A 20,497-nucleotide genomic window follows, 5' to 3' on the forward strand; every position below is an offset into this window, starting at 1 on the left:
GAATTAACCAAAATACCCAAGACACGGCTCAGCACCAATTATCCAATATGACTTTATTTTTGCAAAAAGTTCTAATCATCTTCCTAATCTGGCAATCTTTCCTCCAAAAGCCTGACTTTTAAAAAAAAAAAAAAAAACAAATTATGCTTCATGTTTTCAATTGAAATCTTAGCCTTTGACCTCTGCTGAAATGCAAAGACCAAGGAGGGATAAAGCACTAAGCTGCTATTGGTTTTTGTTTTTTGTGTGTGTGTGTGTGTTTTTTTTTTTTTTTTTTTTTTTTTTTTTTTTTTTTAATGTGGTAATGAAAGGGGAGGTTTCAATGGGGGAGGATATTGAAGAAAAGATAAAAAAGACTTGGCACTGTTGGATGAGGAGACATGGACTGGGAAGTGAGGTGGGGGGACACGCTGTAATAAAAACCCACTCATTTCATCCTTTTACTGTGGATTCACCCTGATTGAAGAAGAATGGAAACATGAGTCCTTTGCTCACAGGTTTAGTAGCTAAGTAGATCTAAAATGTACAGTGATAAGCTATTAACATTTTATGAGTCTTTTTCCCCCTTGCCCAGTAAAGTCAGAGAGTACTTTTTCTTTTCTTTCCTTCCTTTCTTTCTCTCTCTCTCTCTCTTTTTTTTTTTTTTTTTTGCTATGTTATTTCTTTGAGAAATAAATTTGGGGGGTCATTGCTCAAGGTCAGTCTGTTCTGACCTTTCCGATGTTTATTTAGCAGTTGGCATACTCTTACCATCCTGGAGACCCTCTCTCTATCCCACATTTCAAAGTGGAAAACAAACCAAGCACCACTAGCTAACAAAAGATCCCTTTATCTAACAGAGGGATGATTTTGAAGATGGGGCTTTTAAAAGAATGATATAAAAGAGAAGGCTAACTATGAGCATTTTGTCCTTGTCAGAAAGCTTTGTATCAAAATAGCTAAAAATAAAACCAAGAAACATGATTTTACTATATACCTATCACATGTTTGGCAAGTATTCCATATTACCAGTAATATTTTCCACAGCCCTAAAAAGTATGAATTAATAGTTTCTGTTGAAATGGTTGAACGTCAAGCTGAGCAAGTGTAAAAAGCATGGTCCAAACTGTACAGGGAGCAAATGGAGGCTTTGGGATTTGTAAATTAGGGGAATCTGCCTCCAAAGCCCATTTACTTCCCACTACACTACGCTGCCTCTTACAATATGATCTCTTTTCCTTTGAATAAAGATGCAAATGTAGGTAGGCATTACTTCTGTTTCTACCCATGTTAGCACCCCTTCAAATAAAATTCAGAAGTTTTACAAAGTATGGTATAAAAAGAAACCATTCTTACGAAGAATTTGCATTTCTTTGAGTGATAATGAGGGATTACTAAACTCACACGTAACAGTGATTGCAGAACTGAGGATAATATTTTTGTGAAACAAGTTTCATTACATTTTTTCTTTCCCATTTTTCAGTAAAATTATATCAGAAGGCTTTAGTGAAGAGAAACACAGATACTACAAGAAATATTCACCTTTACACAAGTCCAGAGAGCATACAGTATTTAGAAATATATAAATAATCCCATATAGAACTATTTATATACTCATACAAAAGAGATAACATTCACTGAATATATTAGGTATTTTATGCAAGGGTCAGTCTATATAAAAACCAAAGGAGACTGATTACTATCCTTATCTTAACAGATGAGAAAACAGATTCAGAGAATTAAAAATTTGCCCAACATCGCTAACTTAGTCAATGATAGGGTTATAATGCTAATCTTAATTCAGTAAATTGCCTCTCAACATTATTTATAGTTATTTTATGGCTATTCACAATAATTCTCCTGTAATTATTCATGTGAATATATGAAAAAAAAGTATAAATTTCACTGTCATTGAATCTGGCTGACTTATAATTTTTTAACTCTATACTTTTGCTCTATTTTTCCAAGTTGATCAGCCTTTCTTCTAATCATAATATATGGCTTATATGAGACCCTGGCAATTGTATAACTAAAATATACTAGATAATTCATACCGAACAAGCTGAAATACAAATTTTATTCTTCATATTTAACAAAAATTCCACCTAGCTGGGTATTTTACCATGCAACCTTAACTTCCTTGAGTACACAGGGCTGTCTTGTTTAACATTTTGTTCTTGTAAGCACTTGTAAAATGGAGACATTGAGAACCTCTGTCTTACAGGAGTTAAGTTTGAGGATTCCTTGACATGATGTATGCTAAAGTCTTTTTTAAATTGAAAACTAGTATACAGATAAAGATTATTATCTTGCTGCTGCTTCCATCAATAAGCTCAAGTTTACAGCTTTTGAATGAGTGAATGAATGAATTAATGTTCTCACAGAGACCAAACACTGTCTGTCCTTGGCTCAGTAGTTTTCACTTGAAATATAGAGAACATTGCCAAAGAATTTCAAAATTGAAAGATTTCCTATTGAAACCCCGAAGTAAATAACCTTGGCTGATCTATTCAGGGCTGTTAATACTCTTTAAGCACTTGCTCTTGGCCTAAGAGGTGGTGTAATCATTTTTCTGACCTAATTATGAAGTTGGATGCAGACTGAGCCACAGTGTAGGACTTTTGGAATACTAAAGCAGACTGAACTCTGTTAACTAATGCCATGACATCTAAAGTTCTCTGGTGAGAAACAGATTTTTCAATTTTTAAAAAACCTTTGCACTTGTTATTTGCATCTTCTCAAATCTCAATCTTCTTTTTTTAAATTTTATTTTATTTATTTATTTTTAAAGATTTTATTTATTTGACAGACAGAGATCACAAGTAGGCAGAGAGGCAGGCAGAGAGAGAGAGGGGAGGAAGCAGGCTCCCCGCGGAGCAGAGAGCACGAAGCGGGGCTCGATCCCAGGACCCCGGGATCATGACCTGAGCCAAAGGCAGAGGCCTTAACCCACTGAGCCACCCAGGCGTCCCAAATTTCAATTTTCTTAACCTTTGTTGAGTTGCATGATTTTACCTCCTGTTTAATATCATATATGTTTATGTGCATGCACCAAGATGGAAAATTCCTTCAGGTTAGTATTTTGCTATTCTGTCTAAGAAGGAGTAAGTTAATTGGCGAGGATGTCCAGAAGTTCTTTCTTACATCTAGTCATCGATTTTAAGTGGTGAGGGCATGGAAGAAGTATAAGAGCATTTTAAAAGTGCGAAATAAATCCTGATAGCTGTTTTCTATGTTAAATGCTTTTTGCCCCTAGACAAACACATGCTATTTCATGGAAGTGAGTGGCACACTAATGACCAGTCCTAGGCATTAATTTTGTTCCTGCTCTATTGATCAGTGTAAAGAGATCTATCTTATGTGCCACACACTTCTGTTTAAGAAAGGTTAATGGTTCCTGTTTAACTGGTTTTGGAAAGAAAAGCTAGAGATCTTATAGAAAACTTATGAGCTCTTATTACATTATATTAAAAAAACACCAAACAAACCTGAAAGCCTCTAAAAAATCATAGAGAATTGTAAAGAGCACCATTTCCCCCCACCCAAGGGTAAAGCAGTTTTTTTTTTTTTTAAACATGTTTAATGACTTCTTTATTTTCTTGTATATTTTCAGAAAGTTTCTTTTGGGTCATTTTTGTTATAAGGAATTAGTGAGGAATTTAAATACGGACTCTGGATTAAATAATAGTATTGTTAAATAGTCGTATTGTTAAATAAATACCACTGCTAAATGATGTGTGGCTATTTAAGAGGATGTACTTATTTTTAGAAAATGCACCCTGAGGTATTTAAGGGTAAAGGAGCGCAGTGTTTTCAGTTTACTCATAAATGGCCCCAAAATAATTATAAAAAATGATAAAATGAGTTGGTAAATTGGCATGAAGGATATATAGGAGTTCCTTATATTATTCTTGTGACTTTTTTGTAAGTTTGAGGTTTTTTGAAAATAAACTAAAGAAATACACTGATACTAAGAAAAAGTTATGAAACCATTTTCTTCATTTCAAATAAGCATTTGTAAAACATTTATTAAGCCATAAGTAATGTAAAGTTTAGTGAAGGAATAAGAAGATTTTTCTTCTCTTAAACTCTGGTCCAGATTTTAGGCTAAAGTATAATTCTCTGGATGACCATTTTCTAATATGGCTAGTGCTTTAGGGAGAAAGTGCTCGTGAGGCTCCTCCATGGAATCATGGTGTATTAGAAAAATTAAAACAAAAGCTGGTTGTAGAAGTCAGAGTAGAGTTCAAGTTTTAGAACAGGTTATTATTGCCATTTTACTATGCTCAGTGGACAAGGTCCTGGGTGTTTGTGTATCACCTGGTAAGCAGGGTTTTCTTAGTCTTGTTCTACATCACACACCTTTTCCACTTTTCAACCTTTCTCTTTGGTATTAATACAATTAAATGAAATTATACTTCAAACATTCTAAAACTTATAGATACAACTTATAGATAAATGAAATGAAAACTTATAGATACAACTATCCATTTCATCCTTTTCTTAAACTTTGTAGAATCCCATAGCTTTTCAATGTCACTCCATTTTTTTCCCTACTACAAGTTTAAGGTTAGTCTACGTAATTAGCTTCTTATTTGATTTTTTTAATAATTTTATTTTAAGAATTAACAAAAATAATTCTATCAGTCATGTAAACAGCTCTTTACAATTCTTTGAATGAATTTTCTTCAAATATATATACTCAAATCATTTGAATGAAAAATCAACATTTTTGTTCTCTTGCATAAGAGAACAAACAACATGTTTGATAGATTTTTTTTTTCCTCAACAAATTAATGAGGTTGCCTGGTTATTATGGACTCTTAGTCAAAGCCCAGGACAATTTATACTATTCCACTGATAAATGTCCATTTACTTTATTTAGAACGGGTATGATGAAAAATAAAACTTTATCTTTTTCTAGTAGAAAATTAGCCAGGCAATATATGCTCAACACATGCCTTTTAAAATAGCACTAACTGATCCACTAAACTGTAGCACTGATCATTTTGCTATCATAATGGATAATTAACGAAGGACATAGAAAACATAATAAGGAGCTGACTTAAAATTTAATTTTTAATAAACCTAAACATTCAAAATACAAATAAAAATAAAATGTCATAAAGTCTCTTCCTTTATTAGGACCACTGCGGTTACTGCCATAACCAAAAACAGCCCAAAATGCATAATTCTATTTTCTGCTGAAAAAAGCAGACAGACCTGAATCATCAATCTTTTAGTGTGTCTGACTTTCTGGATGGGTGATTATCTAGTTTATTCCCACCCTCTGGGGTATTCCCGGCAGTTTTAGTGTGAGAAAGTATTTATTTCCTGTCTCAGTTCCTCCTGCTACAGTTTTATGACGCTTACTCTTCTTCCGCAGAGGTGGTGGACATGTGGTTGGCCTCGTCATCCATTTAACATCACTGCCTGCTCACGTCCACCCTCAGGTCAGTGTTCTCGCCTGGGTGATAGTTCTGATCCCCTTCACACTGAAAACATCCCATTTCTCTTTCCTTAAAATGTCCTTGCCTTCTTTCCTGTATTCCAGTGATTCTTAACAATTTTGGGGGGGGTGGTTTCCACATCTTTTAAAGAATTTTTTTTTTTAAGATTTTATTTATTTGTTAGAGAGTGTGCATAAGCAGGGGGAGCTGTAGTCAAGGAGTCCACTGAGCAAGGAGCCCCATGCGGGACTCAGTCCTAGGACCCTGGGATCATGACCTGAGCTGGAGTCATATGCTTAATGGACTGAGCCACCCAGGCGTCCCCCCTTTTGAGAATCGGATGGAAGCCTTGGAGCCTCCCTCCAAGCAGATGGCCACATATGTTCAAGACTTTGTATGCTGTTTCAGGATTTGTTCTACCTGGTAGCCTGTATATGCACCCTTCAGGAAAGCAGTTATTGAGATAAGAATGTCCTTTAGGCATTTGTTTAAATAGTGGGTTCCTCAGACCAACCCTCTGAGATACTAACTGAGTAGAGCCACAGAGGGACTTAGCATCTGCATGGTAACAAAGTCTTGGTGACACTGATGTTTGAAGACCACAGCACACTCCAAGAAAGACTCCTCTGGGGTCAAGGAGCCTCAGCTGAGTTATTTTCACTCCCTGCCCTCTCTAGATTTTGTGTTTCTTACCTCCTAGAAAAATTTAAACCTAGAGAACCTATATACTTTATTTAGTTTACAACATGCTATGTTGTTGTATGTTATTGTGTTTCAAAAAAAAGACTCCCCAGATAATTTTCTTTTATATGTAAAAAGTTCACTCAAATCCCCAGCATAAGGATTTATGAAAATCCAATCAATTGCAGCAAAGTCCCATTTCCTTTCTGAAGTTTTCTGTGGAATTTTTAGCTCATAATGGTCTAAATTTATTGACCACTTGTTTGGCAAGTGTATTACATTTTGGGCATTCGAGACCTTAATTGCTATTTAGAAAAAAATATATGATATCTTATTTCTCCCATTTTTTAAAACTGAGGTATAATTGATATATAACATTGTATTAGCTTCAACAGCATAATAAGTTGATATTTGTATACATGGCAAAATAATCACCATAATGTCTAGTTATCTCTCACCATTTATAGTTACCAATTTTTTTTCTTCTGATGAGAATTTTTAAGATCTGGGGATGCATGGATGGCTTAGTAGGTTAAGCATTTTCTGCATTCAGCTCAGGTCATGATCTCAGGGTCTTGGGATCAAACCCTACATCAAACCCTGCTTAGCAGGGAGCCTCTTTCTCCCTCTCCTCCCTGCTTGTGCTCTCTCTCACTATCTCTCTCTCTCTCTCTCTCTCTCAAATAAATAAATAAATAAATAAAATCTTTTTTTAAAAAGAACTTCTAAGATCTACTCTCTTAATAATATGGTGATTTTAATTAATACTGTATTGTATATTATTTTCATATTTTGATCAAGCGCTTTCAAGGACAAGGATCTAGTACAGATCTGTATAACTACTTATTGCTCAGCCCAGTGTCCCAGGAAGTGAGGAACTTAATAAATATTTGTTGGTTGATAAATGTATGATTAAGGGAAGAAATGTTCCCCTGAAATCAGTAATTTTCCTTAAAAGTCTATGACAATGTACTCTTTGGCCAGTGACATCCAGTAAGTTATTTCTTCATGGCATAGGTTCCTCGAGTCAGACATATCTGACCTAGGATTACATCAACTCTGATACTTGTTTGTTGTGTGTTCTTGGGCAAGTTAGTGAATGCCTCAGAAAGTACTCAGTAAATCATTTGATTTCTTGGTGATGTTGGACTTTTCTTTCTTTCTTTCTTTCTTTTAAAAGATTTTAAAAGGGGATGCATGGATGGCTGGGGGCAGGCAGAGGGAGAGGGAGAAGCAGGTTCCCCCCTCAGCAGAGAGCCCGATGTGGGGCTTGATCCCAGGACTCAGGATCATGACCCAAGCCAAACGCAGACACCTAACCAACTGAGCCACCCAGGCACCCCAATGTTGGCCTTTTATAGCATGTGGTAAGCAAAATTGTAAGATGACCCCCAAGATTCTTTCCCCACTGGTGTTCTGTCCCAGTATAATACATGCCCCTTGAGTGTGAGCAGGATTGTGAATATATTCTAATTCAGTCCCATGATTAGACAGTGCCATATGACTAGAGTGAAGAGTTTTTGCAAATATAATTAAGGTTTCAATTCTGCTGACTTTGACTTAATCAAATTGAAGATTTTCCTGGGTGGGCGTGAGTTACTCAGAAGAACTGGACCTTTCTAGAAATCAGAAACTAGAAGAATAAAAGGACCTAAGACAGGGGTCACATGATAGGAAACTATTAGCACCCTTTAAGAGCTAAGAGAGATCCCTGGTCTATAGCAAGCAAGAAAGTTGGGATTTCAATCCTGCAAACATCAAGAAAACAGGAATTCCTATCCTATAGTAATAGGAAACTAAATTCTTCCAATAACCTTGAAACATCCTTGGGAAAGCCAGCCCCCCCACCCCAACTCTGATGAGACCCGAGCAGGGCTGATACCATGATTTCAACCTTGGAGGACCATGATCAGAGAAGAAAGCTAGTAATAGAAAGCTAAGACATTGCATAACAAGCTTATGAATGATGATTTAAGTGGGAAAAACCACAAATTATACCTTGAAGTTTTCAAATCCAAATAAAAAACTTAAAAATAAGAGAAAGAAATAGGTAAATGGACCACTTTCTCTTCCTGTAAGCTTCCTTTAAGATTTCTATTCTGATTTGGCATTGTAAGCTGGTCTTCCTAATGCCAAACTGAATATGTGTTAGTCATTTATTGTATAGAACATTATAGTGTTCCACTAGGAAACAATTTATGGTTACTTTTTTCTGTGACACATAAATAAATTTTGAAGCATTTTTCTATGTTTAATACATTTTCATAATTTTCAGAATAAAACATATTTCTGAAAGCACTTCTACAGTAGAATCATGACATTTCCTTTCTGGGTGTACAAACCCAGTCTATAATAAAGGTTCCATTCTTTTTCAGTGTAATATAGTTAATAAAATTTCTAAGTATGGGTCATTATATCTTATTAACCCTGAAAACCAAACTAAGAGTTCAATTCTTATTTGCCATCTCAGTGATTAGCATTTAACGGGGGAAAAATAATCAGCGAAACAGGACAGCTAAGAGTTTATCTTCCACATTAAACTGAAATAAATTGAGGTTAGGAAGTGTTGATTAAGTTTGCACCAGCCTTTAGGAAGCTCTCTGAGAAGCCACCATCTTTTAAAAAGGGACAAGAAGCAAGCAGATGTTAGCAATTATAGCAGAATGCCTCATATTTAGTGAAATGTCTCTGGGTCCTTTGCTTATATGAATTAAAATATGATCCCACCCCCCCACCCCCTGCCTAAAGTAGAGTAGTTGAGATTTTAACTAAGTCTTTAGAAAAGATAGCATGTATAGGTATAATTTAGAGCCGTGGCTACATATTTTGGCCACTATTAACTTAAAAATTCCTTTCAGGGCAGGAATTTTATAAAGAAAATCATTTATTATGTTGACTTTACTGAGGAAACAACATGAGAGTTCATTGAGAAGTACCTCCTCGAGGAACCTAATATATAGTTAGGTAACTTAAGTATAAAGTTAGATCCTTATTCTATTTGCTCCTGCCATATGAGATACTGAATGTCCGGTAAAATGAGTAAGAATGTGAAGGGCGCCATTAGAGAAAGACCACTGAAGCCCTAAAGAATTTCACTAGGTCCTTTAATGCGAATTATTAAGAAAAAAATTCCAAACGATCATAGAAAAATTGAGCTGGAACTTGTTTTCTAAAAAGAATTGCCAATTTAGCTCAATTTTGATTCTGACCGTTTTAAGTGTCTGGGAAGGTATCATTTTCTTTGTTTTCACAGTATAACTGGCAACTGTCATTTCAGGTTATTTCTCAAATATTTTTGCTAAGATTTAATTAACAGGCATACCAAAACATTGTGGGCTGTTTTTCTTTTCTTTTTTTTTTTTTTTTTTTTTTTTTTTTATCATCAGGCGATACTGTTCTGCAAAAAATGCAATTGATCATTGATAAGAAAATGGTCATTAACAATCCCAGGTGTCACTAAAATCTCATGGAGGAACAAATAAGGGGAAAATAATGAAGGGGATTTCATTGATAAAGAAAAATATTACACAACACACACACACACACACACACACGGAACTATGAATAATATATTTTAAAAGTAAAAGTGTAATTAGCTATAATCCTAAAAGCAATATTTGTATTTAAGTGTTCTATAGGAAGATTATCACTTGGCTGTGGTGTGTTAGACTAAGCTTTAAAAATTTGATGGACTTTGGTTCAGGTAGTTTTTTCTTTTTTAAAGATTTTATTTGTTTATTTGAAAGAGAGAGAGAGAGACAAAGAGAGAACATGAGGGCAGGAGGAAGGGGCAGAAGGAGAGGGAGACACAGGTTCTCCGCTCAGCAGGGGCTTGATCCCAGGACCCTGAGACCTGAGCTGAAGGCAGCAGGGTAACTAACTGAGCCAACCAGGAGCCCCAGTTCAGGTGGTTTTTAAAATATATTATTTGTCTATATTAAATGCAGAGATTATATATTTATTTATTTGTTTTTTAAAGATTTTATTTATCAGATAGAGATCACAAGTAGGCAGAGAGGCAGGCAGAGAGAGAGAGAGGGAGAAGTAGGCTCCCTGCTGAGCAGAGAGCACGCGGGGCTCAATCCCAGGACCCTGGGATCACGACCTGAGCTGAAGGCAGAGGCTTTAACCCACTGAGCCACCCAGGCGCCCCTATATATTTAATTAGAATTTTACTGAAACAAGTAAAGGCAGATGTGGCGGATCATAATGATATGGAAATCTTGTATAAAAAGAAGGAAAAAATGAGCAATCAATCCTGAGAACATATGTATGAGATTGAAGGAAAATTTTTAAGAGCATTTCCTTTAAGATGTCTCCTTATGTAAATCATCTGGGAGCATTTACTATCCGGAGAAATAAAATGGCCAGCCTCCAAGATGGCCATTGCAGTTCCCATTACAGTCTTGAGCTGAATTCTCCTGGAGCTCCAGGATTCCATTCAGCTCATTCCACTCTATTAGAACCTCAAAGATTTTAAACATTGCATTAGGAGTTTCTGCATATCCACAGAAACAGAGTGTGCAACAACTGGGTCAGTTGTTTCCGGCACCCTTCTGAATTGAATCCTGGGGACTGGCAAACTAGCATGAGTGTCCGAATGAGGCCGGATGTTAAGTGTGAAGTGTGGAGTGCTGCCCTGCCTAACATATTAACATTAAAAAAAGCTAATTAAAAACTCTACCAGTCCAAATGTGCCAAATCTGGTGTGCAGATTACTCTTTGAGGGATGAGGGTGATCTCATTTTCTATTATAGCCACTCTTCTAGTTCAGGTTCTCAGTGTTTTGGGTTCTTTGGATGTACTATGGAGCTGGAACATATTCTGATTCCTTTGGATCAGAACACTGACTCCTTGTCCTTTGGAGAGCTCAGCTGAAATAACACCTTCTCAGGCACACCTTCTCTGACCACCTGAGCTCCTCCTATTATGCTTTATCCTATCACTTTCCTCTCTTGTATTTATCATAATGCATAATTATATACTCCTCATTGACCACCAGCTCCATGAAGGAAGGGATCAGTGTTCACCCAGTACTCAGCGCTGTGTGTGGCACACGGTAACTACTTAGTAAATGTAGGTGAAATGAATGAATGAATGATTTAAGAATTAAGAAAAAGTATGGAGGAAATGACTTTTAAGTTGAAAACCCAAGGATCCCTAAGAGTTAGCAAGGCAAAGGGACGCTGAGTTGGGTGGGGTGGGAGTGGAGAATTCCATGGCAAAGGCTATGATGGGAAGAGAGCATGGAATGCTCTGGGAATTGCAAGAAGCCTTCCTTTGACAAGACTCCAGAGAGTAAGTAGAAAGAGGCAGTTCATACTTCCTATGGTCTGAACTGGAAGCCCCCTGTCAAAGAAGGATCTATGGGACAATTGTCTGCTGCCATGGATATCTCAGGTTTGCAGTGGAATGAAGCAGATGAGCAGAGAGCAGCAGAGATGAGAGCTAGAGAGTACTGCCAGGCTTCCTCAAAGCTTTCAATGTCTAGTTCCATTCCCTAGAGTGGGGGGCAAAAGAGGGAATTAGAGAGTAGCTTCTTTAAGCTGCCCTATGATCCTTCCAACAAAACACCAGTCACTAAGGTGACTGCAAATTAGTTTCTGTTGGTGTGAAATAAAAAGCCCTGATTAATTCAACAGGATTTGAGGGGCAGGTGGCTCAATCTTGGGCTTGGTGAGTTTTCAGTACTTGTGAAAAAGTTGCATAAGTACATTAACTAGGAAGACAGGAGTCAACCATTAGGATATGGTTCTCTTATATGAAGGTTCTACTTAAATACAGTCACTCTGTCTTTGGCAAAGTTGGTTGAAAGTATTTTGTGCTGATGCTCAACATTTTTCATAAGTGGAAACATGATCAAATTTTGTTTGAATTGAGATTTGGCAAAAAGTTTATCTTTGCTGATATACTTCCTATTTTGATCTCAGTATAATTCAGTGTGCTTGTTTGTATTTACTGCAGGAAAACTGAATGCAAACTTAATACCCAGTGGTAATCAATTTATCTTAAATGCCTAGTGAACTCCAATTTTCCTTATTCCTTTTAAATAATTTATATTGTTTTATCCCCAACTGTCCTGTTTTTAAAATATGCTCAAACTTTAAGAGCGCTAAAGATGTATGCATTCATTATATTTAAATGGTATCACAGAGAATGGGAATATATAAATATCAGCATTCCTCTATAAATCAACTTAGCTCAACTTCTCTCTCCATTTATAATCAATAAGGGAGGATTCAATCAAAGTAGAGTTCAATATTGGTAGCAAAAAAAATCTATTTAATTAAGAAAAATGACAAGTGATTTGTTATTAAAACTCATTGTAGCCTTATAAAGAGCCTTAAAATTTCAGATGTGTTTTGAGTTTATAATTTGTACCTATGATTGCCATGCAAATTCATTCCACTGGGCTGAACAATAGATACAAATTGGATTATAAACTCCAAAGTAACAAAATCAAATTATGGCTTTGTAAATGAAACATGAAACTGAGCACTGAATTCTTTTTAGGATAAAAGAGCAACAGAATTGAAGCTAAGTGATAGAAACTGGGAGAAGAGAGTTCACTGCTGCATTTGCATTAAGAATTGAGTTTAGAACAATACATTGCAAGGTTTTATAATTAAAAAATCAGTTGCTGGAGTATTTTATGTTCTTTTGGGATATGCTAAACAATCTGTGGATGAGAGGGCATCTCAAGGTTATGATCGGTATAAGAACATATGAAAACAGTTTGGCAGAGTGCAGGTCAAGTTCCCGTCCATCCATTTGTCCATCCACAAATACCATGTTTACTGCGAGACTGGAACTAGTCACCCTTCTTAAAGGGCTTGGCCTGTGACCATTCATTGTAAACTGGGTCCTTGGACTTCTAATTAATTGCTATAATCTGCTACATGGCATCATAAGAGTTTCTGTTGTTTTTGCTTTCTGAGAAGCTCATTGCTTTCTGAGAAGTCCATTGATAAGCATGTTGAAATTCAATTTAGTGGTTGATTTGGGATTATGAAAATAGTTTGAAGTCATTACATAAATTTGGAGAAATGTGAAAAATGCAGTAGAGAAAAAAATACCCATATCTGATAAATAGGTGACAATCATTGTTGTCATTTTGATATATTTACCTCTCAGTCTTTCTCATATAAATACTATAATGTATATATATATATATATATACATACACATACATTTGGGATCTTACTGTACTAGTCTTTTTTTTTGGTCAAGTTTTGATTATGAGTTTTTTTGCATGCTAAAAATTTTTAAAAATAAATTCTTAGCAATTATAAAACAGTCTATCAAATTGTTAAACCTCCTATATTTAGTCTTTTTTGTTACTGATTATTTTTTTCCAGTAATGGCCTATTATTATTACAACTAGTAATTAGTAATTGCCACATGTGATAGAAATTACTATAGGACTTCTAAATTTTAAATTCAATAGAAATTAAAACTAAATAAAACATAGACACAGCAGAGTAGAGAGAAACTGGAAAATATACAGCAAAACTTATGATTAGTCATGCCAATTATGACAATAAACATAGTTGGAATATATTTATCCATTGAAAGACACTAACTTTGGGTTTGGTTATAAAATTTTACTATATGCTGCTTACACTGATAAGAAATGAAATAAAATGATATAAAAATGAATACATAAAATAGATAAAATATGGTCTGATGCCAAATAAAATGGAAAAAGTTAAAAATTGAAATCAGGTGTTTAAGCTGGATGTTATAATTTAAAAAGAAAAAAAAATGTCTTCAGTTTTATGAGCAAGTATAGCACATATATTTTTTATACTAATTTACATATCTCTCAGTGAATTTCACATATTTTAAGACTTTTTCCACCCTTTTGAGGATTTGTTTTCCATTTTCTTTGCATAGTTTCATATCAGTTTGACTCAGTTTTTGAAAGAATTTTAAAACACTCCACATAGTTGTGTTGTTAATAATTTGTCATACAGATTATAATTTTGCCTTTGTCTATGTAAATTTTTGCTTATGGAGTTTTTTTGAACATACAGAAGAGCTCAAGAGTTTGTGGTCCAAAACTGTGGTCCAGTTTTGAGCTTTGTGATTTTTTTTCTTTTGTTCTTTTCCTTAGAATGGCCTGAGATACGTGTTCACCTTTCTCTAATTCTTTTTCATGAGCCTTTTAACTGGAAGTTGGGACAAGACTCATCAGACTCCCTAGCAATGGTGTGGCCTGTATGGCCGTTTCTTTATAAAGGCAGACTTGGCCAGGGGGAGCTTGTGGCAAATCTTCCCACAGCCTTCTTCCAACTGCGAAACAGCAAAGATATTTATGTCACTGGGAATCTCTACACCTGTGGTCAGGGATTTCATGCTGCTCAGGGCTCATTTCATGCAGAGCAGCAGGAAAGGCTGCTGTCCCACTTTCCCAGGGCTGAACATGAACTCATCTTCTCGTGAGCTGTCCCACACTCTCCCTGGCCTGCCAGAGGAGGGCTGGACACATGTTGCATGGTACTGCTGTCTGGCCTTTCTCTGTAGGCTGCTTCGTGCACGAGGTTGGACCTGCATGTTAAATTGGTGGAACTGAGAGAATAAAATGTCCATGAGATAATGGATCTTGGCTGACTTTGTAAACTGGGAGGCCCTGATATTATTATCAGGAAAGAAAAAAGTCACCTATTGGGCCCTTCGGTAAAATGTGACTTTTGGGTATGCTGTTGCTTTTTATGTCCCAAAGCCCCAAATCCTGTCCTCTTGCCAAGTGTAGAGTGCTAGCTAGTAGGTTAAATTTAGACTTAGAAGGGTGAGGTAATTTTGATAAAAGAATGTGAACTATGCACTGTAAATTCTACTTCTAGATGCACAGGCTCAAATGAAGCAAGCATTGGCTAAGAAATTGCATTTAGCAGAAACTTAACGCGGTGTCTCCTAGAACCGGCATGATACCAAACTGAGAAATCCAGGTCTGAAGGTCTTGTCTGCCGGATTTTGATGATGTTTTGCCAAAGAAATGATGGAAGTCCCATCTTTGGGGCAGCTGATGCGAGGCTGGCCAGGACCTTGAGAACATGTTTTTAAAAGACCCTATGCTGGCAAGAGGTATAGAGATGACTTCATGGGACTTCTGAGTCTGGAATTTTTTTGCTTCTATTACCAATTATTTTTGCTAGATTTTTGACACCGTGTTTTTAATTTTTTAAAATCTAAATAAAAATAACTGTCAACTTCCTGAAGTTAAGCCTCAGTCCCGTTGCTGGTGTGGGACTGACCTCATATCACCCCTCTCTCATTATCAGACAAGGGTGGGGATTGGAACGAACACAAGGAGGCTCCTCGCTACGCTCCATGCTTGCATTTCTCTTGCAAAAAGTGAGAGTAGGTAGGGGCTAAATAAGTGAGCACACTTTCTTTCCTTTTGCTTCAAAAAAAAAAAAAAACCCTACTGCAAAAGAACAAACTCAAACTACTAATAAGGAAAGGGAATGTCCTGTTCTCAGAAATTTTTGACCATAATCCCTCAGGCAATTTAGGAGTATATATTATTAGCTCATTATTAGCAATTTAGGAGTATATATTATTAGGAAGATGCCAGGCTTCACACCAGGTGTCTTATGAGAGGGCAATCCTATACAATCTATATTACTCAGGAAAGTCCTGGCTTATTCCTGTTGTCCTGATGTAATTATTAATGAACAACACTGTTCACTCACAAAAGTGTACCAGTCTGAACAATAATATATAGTCAGACAGTCATACATAAGCCTATGTGACTTACCTTTTCCCTTAGTAAGAACCATGAGAAAGATGCTCTTATGATGCTCTCCAATTCTGCAGATGAGTTACTGATTTAGTGAAAAGTTAAGTAATTTATCTGAAGCCACAGTTTGTAAGTGGCAGAGGCTGGAAGTCAAACCCAGGCAGTCTGGCCTCAGAGCTTGTCAGGGTGGGTCCCCAAGATTTGCCCTAAGTGGAGTGACTTCTAATTTACAGTGTATTCCTAGAGTGGAGAAGAATCTGGGTTCAGCTTTGGGTTCTCTTCATCAGGACAAGCTGCTGCGCGTGCTTTCATGCTCTTGTCTCAGACAGTGGTGCAATGAGAGGACAAGCTCTCAGGAGCTCAAGTCTGCCTGTCCTCAGAGAACAAAGTACAGAACAGGAATGTAAATTCTCCCACTTGAGCCTAGGGACTTCCAGGATGCAAGGGAAAAGACCATGATCTCATGGTCACAGACCCCTCAGCAATGGTTATTTGGCTTATGGGAACTCTGCTCTTGAGGTATTAGCAGCCTGACTTGGATTAAAAGGTAGAGTTTGCACAATCTGCTTGTATTTAGGGCGCCCAGATAGTGTGGTGTGAGGACAATGTATATTCATGTAGAGAACGCATTTTCTTTGGAAGTTTACATTTTACAGCGGGACAGATACAGCTACTTTTTGTTGATACCTGACTTCTGAATACAGAAAACTCTTTTGAGTATATGAAGAAAAAAATGGAGTCTGCTAAGGAAATTGCAGTTTTTTATTTAAAATGTAGTTATTATGTTAACTAGCTTACTTTTTTGATCCTTAAAACTTCTGGTGCCTTAAAAATGAGGAGCATAATATTTTATTGTAATAGGTTTCATTTTGTGCATTTTTGCCCATGACAACCACGTTTGTATTATTCTTCTTCAACAAAGAATTTGAAGTAGGCCATGATTAATTAACTCCTCTCTTTTATGGATGGGAAAATGAAGAAGTTTAGTGATCTACTAGTAGTCACACAGATCAATCATGTGGAATTGGAATTAGGATGTGAATGTCCTTCTCCCAATCATAGCACTGGCTAATCCCACACAATTATGTTTCATTATATTTGAAAAGTCAAACCTGACTGTTCAGAGCAAGTAATTGGTCCCAATAACTTAATGTGCTGGAATCAGCCATTTCTGGATCCATTGGACCCCTGTCCTATGGGCTCTCAGGTGTGCCATCTTATTAAGACCTTGCAACACTGTGTGGAGGGAAATCTGCTTCCAAAGAAGGGGTTTGTGGAATTGCCCTGATTGCTTAGTATGAGAACAAATGGCTATTTCATGGGCGTACTCCTCTGGCTCTAGAATGTTGCTCACCCTGAGGCTTCTCTAAGTGGTCTTCAAATGGGTATACACAGAACCTGGCAACATGAACACTTTCTAAGGTGGAGCGCCTATGAGTAACTTTGACTATAAATTTCTCCATTTTCAATTTCTATACATCCTCTTTCCTAATGCTGATAGGCCTTCAGATCTGTCTTACGTGTACCAAGTTTGTCTCTAACTGCTTTTCACAAGCACCTTCTCCCACTTTGCAAAAGAACAAATGAGCAAACAAAATACAAAAGCCCACCTTAGCCCATCGCTAAGAACCTTCCTGGCTCCAAATATTGGTGCGGTGTTGGTAGAGTGAGTGACTGTAATGTTTGCCTAACAGATCTCTCTGCAAGTCAGGTGGAGTCATTCCTTGCTTTTCACAAAGTTGTAGGGGGACCTAAATAAGTTAAGCTGAAAAACAATTAGACATAATTCTTAATTAAGAACTAAGGGATAGAACTATAATAAAACTCCTCTATCCTACTTACTTTCTAATGTAAATAAATTTTCTCAGCACCTCACTTGGAAAAAACAAAAATAGGAGTAGAATTGATGCTGAAATTTGTATACTTCTATCAATATATAATCTTTCTATGTATGATGTACATGACATAATATATTATGATATCCATATAGCATATGGACATGTAAACTAATTAGAACAAGAAAAACAGAAAAATAAAACCCCACAAACAAAATACTTCATCCATCTCATTCAAAGAGGCATTTGCAATAGAGCTTTACTTTAGATATTCAGTAATTATTAAAATTCATGATATACTTATGTTGTCTTGCACAACTGTAAATTGATAATACTTGTGATGGTAACTCAATCCAGAAGAAATTATTTTCATGTGTGTATATATAAATTTTTATTCCCTCAGATTCTTGTTAAGATTTAAAGTTGTACATTTTTTCCCCCTTCAGAGGATCAGAATGATGTGATTATCACAATCTTCAAGTAAAAATTATTTTCAAGTAAAAAAGTGTTACCTTGGGTTTAAGTTATTTCCTTATTTTCAGAAATTGAAATGGGAAGCATGAGTTAAAGCATATGATAAAAATAAATGATGTGGAATTTCCAACTGTTAAATTTCTACCTATTATTCAAGGAAGGATATCTGGCTGATCACATGGTCTTTTGGCCTTCATTTTCTCAGGTATACAATGAAGGGGTTGGATGAAATTCATTTATTATTTTAGCTGCTTAGCTTTTTATTCAGATGGAATTTTAGGTAGAGAATAAAAAGCTGAGTTGCTTGGTGGGAACTGGCCATAGCTAAGAGCCCTGCCACACTCTCACTGCCAGGGTAGCCTTTGAAGAGCAGTTGCAGAATTCCCATGGAAAAGAACTCCATTTGGAGATCAGGAGTTCAACAACGCCCTTCCTGAGTCAAAACCTATAACTAGAAAGACACAATTATTTCTAGTCTTCAACCTCATGTGGTGCAACAGTCTTAAATGAGAACGTGTTTATGTATTAATTGGTGGTATGATTGGCCCTTTTGTTTGATATGCAAGGACAAGAAGTAGGATTTAGTAGACTCTCAGGGGAAGTTTACTTTAGGGGACAGCAGATATTCTAAACGTTGACCCTTTGGAGTCTTTTCCTTGTATCTAGGGAACACAGGGCTTGCTTTTGGTAAACCTTACTGGATTGCCAATAATTCATTACAAGAAATGTGCAGTTTGATGTAACGATTTAATTTGCCTAAAACATTTATAATACTATCACCCAGACAAACAGGTTCTTTTAATATTCTAATTTTAATTAAACTACTTGCTACTCTGTCTCTAGTGTACAATGAGACAAAACCCACACACACTGCATATGTACTAGGATTCCCCTGAAGATTTATGTAAGTGTTAGAGACTGAATGATGATAAAGTACTTTTCGGCCTCCTGTTTTCTATATTTAAGGGCAATAACATTTTTTAGGTGATTCCCATATTTCTCAATTCTATGCCCCTTTCAACTAGGAAAGGTGGAGAGAGAAAGAGGGGAAATCTGGTAGAAAATAAAGAACAAAAGCCTCTCAACTACTGAACTTCCCAGTTTGTTTCTTGAGATTCTCAGCTTGTGGACCATTTAAACTCAACAGTTTAGGAAATGGACATTAGATTATATGAAGACAGTTACTCTGGTGGCTAAAGATAGTCACTATTTGTCATAGAAAGTTACCCAAGAGAATAATTTTAGGTGAAGATTTGCAGTTAGGTATTAATATGAAAAGATCAAAGTAAAAAAAATTAAGAGGTTGATCTTAGAATTCATCCAGACCATCTGACTAGATAAACCTCTGCTGATTAAAGCCTTGCTCCAGATCTTATTAAGTCAAGTTAATGGGAAACACAAAGCTAATGCAGTTCTTTATCTTAGTAACTCAATTGAGATGTAAAGACCATGAGCAGTGTTTAAATATTATTACAATGACAAGTACATTCGAGAGGGCCTATCCAGGAGCTAATCCATCCCAAACTTTGGCAAGCTGCTGATGGACCAGTGCTTTAAATAGGGCAAATAGGCAATTCAGTTTCAATCACTAAAAAACTTATCTTCCGGAGAGATCAGACTGGCGACATAATTAAATGCAATGATTTGCATCAGAACATAATTATAGAGTTCATCATTTGTTGCACTTTAGCTAAATACAACACTGTGTCAAAATGTGAGGTGGAATCTTTTTGATTTTTCCCAGCACAGAATATTTAATCAGCTTTGTTTCTCAAAATAATGACTTGGTTAGACAATGTTTACTAAATAGTGTACAATGTGGTTTCTTTTTCTTTTTAAAACAAATTGGTGGAGAAATTTATCAATTTGATCAAGGTTGGCAAACCTTAGTTTCTTTAGAATTTATATTTACTGTAAACAAGAACTTCTGTTTGGGCTAAATACACATGAGAGAATGAGATGTGGGACCTGAGGCAATCCGGAAAGGGTATTTAGGTAAGTATGGTAGCTGGATGGATTAAAGATGGCAAAATGACTACCTGAAATATTCAAAAATCCACTTTCAATCTATTTCTGCTTTTACTTAATTCTATGGAAAAAATAATTAGAAGTGTATAATACAAATATTTGGAGGAAGAAGGCATAAGGAGTTAACAAACACGACCCAAACATGGGTACGTGATACATAAGCTCAAAAAATGTTTAATCTTGAAATGTATTCCCCAAAATGAAATAAGTATGTTGCTTGTATGTTTAAACACCATAAACATACAGCAAGTCTTTTCCTGAGATTGTTTCTCAACCAAATTTAAGAAAATCTCTTTCAACACGAA

At 36.1% G+C, this 20,497-nt stretch overlaps 1 long non-coding RNA gene across 1 annotated transcript in view; it reads left to right on the plus strand.

The window, feature by feature from the left end:
- The first annotated feature begins 5,362 nt into the window (after positions 1-5,362).
- LOC106004100 overlaps positions 5,363-20,497 on the plus strand; it is a 48,236-nt gene continuing 33,101 nt past the window's right edge. The window contains exon 1 of the long non-coding RNA XR_001176962.2: positions 5,363-5,432. This is a non-coding gene — a long non-coding RNA (uncharacterized LOC106004100). The remainder of the gene's footprint in view (positions 5,433-20,497) is intronic.

Source organism: Mustela putorius, unplaced genomic scaffold (assembly GCF_011764305.1).
Source record: "Mustela putorius furo isolate JIRA1106 unplaced genomic scaffold, ASM1176430v1.1 tig00003845_pilon_pilon_pilon, whole genome shotgun sequence".
Taxonomy (NCBI): domain Eukaryota; kingdom Metazoa; phylum Chordata; class Mammalia; order Carnivora; family Mustelidae; genus Mustela; species Mustela putorius.